Source organism: Bison bison, unplaced genomic scaffold (assembly GCF_000754665.1).
Source record: "Bison bison bison isolate TAMUID 2011002044 unplaced genomic scaffold, Bison_UMD1.0 scf7180017864516, whole genome shotgun sequence".
Lineage (NCBI taxonomy): Eukaryota > Metazoa > Chordata > Mammalia > Artiodactyla > Bovidae > Bison > Bison bison.
In genome coordinates this window covers 446,521-448,861 of record NW_011495069.1, presented here as the reverse complement: position 1 = coordinate 448,861, position 2,341 = coordinate 446,521, and the positions used below count along the sequence as shown (strand labels likewise).

At 59.8% G+C, this 2,341-nt stretch overlaps 1 protein-coding gene across 1 annotated transcript in view; it reads right to left on the bottom strand.

Moving 5' to 3' along the window:
• ARHGEF10L (Rho guanine nucleotide exchange factor (GEF) 10-like) overlaps window positions 1-2,341 on the bottom strand; it is a 161,886-nt gene that overhangs the window by 53,681 nt on the left and 105,864 nt on the right.

Sequence of the window (2,341 nt, the reverse complement as noted above, 5' to 3'; positions counted from 1 at the left end):
CCAAGCCCATGCACCACAGCTCCAGAGCCACCACTCCAGAGCCCATGCTCCGCAAGAGAAACCGCTGCAGTGAGCCCGCACAACACAGCCAGAGAGGAGCCCAGCGCAGGCAAGGAGAGAAAGCCCGCAGGTGGCAGAAAAGCCATAAACAAACACATCTTAAAAAGAAAGAAGAGCTGTCGCCCTGGGGATATGGCACTATAGATACGGAAGGAAACGTCACCAGGCTCTCGTCTACGGGGGGGACAATCCAATCGGGGAGATAGTCTGGCGCCTAGGGTCTGGGCCACACTCAGTCTATGCAGAGGGTCACAGGAGACCAGAAGACTGAGAGCCAGCTGTGCCAGGAGCGGCGAGGAGCCCTCGCGGGCCCAGGAGGATGGTGAACACCGCCTTGAAGGAAAACAGCCGTGCCAAGGGAGCCCGTGGACAGCCAGCAGCTCAAAGACGCGCTAAGAGCCTGCTCTACGGCAGGTCCGATCGTACATGTTGGAGAGAAATCGGCCCGAGACAGGCAAGGTCCCTGTTCCTGTGGAGCTGACGACCTGGTCAGGGTCGCATGCGTGCCAGGTCGCTTCCGTCGTGTCCGACTCTTTCCGACCCTGCGGACTGTAGCCCGCCAGGCCCCTCTGTCCATGGGATTCTCCAGGCAAGAATACTGGAGTGGGTTGCCATATCCTTCTCCAGGGGATCTTCCTGCCCCAGGGATGGAACCTGTGTCTCTTCCGTCTCCTGCGTTGGCAGGCGGGTTCTTCACCACTGGCACCGCCTGGGAAGCTCAGTGGGGTGGGGGAGGCGTCAGTTAAGATGGTGGGAGGTACTAGGGGGGAAGGTATCAGGGCGATGGGACAGAGGCGGGACAGGGGTGACGGCACCCAGATCTCTGAGGATGATACAACTGCAGTGTCGAGGCCCTGAGGGGAGGGCAGCGAGAAACAGAGCCGGGGGCCCCGCAGGACCAGACGGGGGGCTCTCTAAATGCGAGGCTAGGGAAGCCGGCTGCATTCTCCCCGCCGTGGTCACCCAAGCTGAGGTCTCACGGAGCCCCAGGGGAGGGTGGCGGCAGGTAATCTGGATTCTCATCCGGACGATCATCTAACAAACAGGTGCACATCTGGGTCACCTGGATGCAAGGGCTGCAGAGCCACAGCCTGGGCTTCCCTGGCAGCCCGGGGCTGAGAATCTGTGCTCCCACTGCAGGGGCGTGGCTTCTATCCCTGGTGAGGGAACTAAGATCCCCCGAACCTCGTGGTGCGTTCAGAAAAGAAGAAAGGAGGAAATCCACACCTGCTGCCCAGGCTGAGGGCTTCCCGACTTTGGAGCCGCGTGGACTTTGGTACCATGTGCTGGCCTCCAGGCAACGGACACGGAGCAAGGTGGGCGTGGGCATAAGAGACAGGCTCCCACCGAGTGAAGGGCAGAGGAGGGCTCTGCAGAGACCCCGGCGGGACGAGCTGGAGGGACACGGGGCCCACCACAAGGCACCTTGGGCGCAGAGAGCTCAAGAGAAGCTGGCCCGGGAGAGAGTCACACGCACACTGAGCGACTCCATTCCAGCAAGACCACCTCATCCATCACGTTCCATTAATGCTGCTAATTTGAGTTTTACTGTTTTGTGGCTTCATTTCTATTCCGCTTGTGAATCTGTTTAGATGTGGTGGTTGCTCAAGGGATAGAAGCAGAGGAAGCTTATTAATATTATACCTCGTCTTAGATCTGCACACATTTGAATAACAATATAATAAAAACTCATCCGAGGCCAACTGGGGCTCAACAAGGATTTCTTCTCTCCTCTTTGAAGGAGATCTGGAACCCTAGCCCTCTACTTTGAGAAATGCGGTCACAGATAAAACAGTGGCTGGAGGAGGGGTCCCAGAGCAGAAGTCCAAGTGGTCCCGGGAAAGTGGAGCAGATCCTGGGCTGGAGGTGCCTCTGAGGAGGGCAGGTGGGCCGGGAGCCCTTCCCGGGGGGCTTCTGTGAACAGACAGCCAGGAACGCAGAACAGCCCCCACTGCCTGCCTCCCAGCCTGGGGAAGCAGACCCCGCGGGTGAGGCGGGTATGGCCCCGAGGGCAAGAGTATGCGGCAAGCCCCTGCCTCAGAGGCACCCCCAGGGTTAGGGCGAGACAGGGCTGGTGGGGAGGGCCAAGAGGGCCCTCCCGCTGCCCTGCAGTGACCTCCTCCGTTCACTTGGCAAATGTGTGTAAACACCCATCACACGCCCGGGCGGAGGGCCACAGTCACACCAAGGAGCAGACGAGATGGCAACCAGAGCATCGCCTTAGAGGTGAGAACACAGCCGGGACTATAGAGCACAGGGCCAGCCCCTGGCCAGCCCAAAG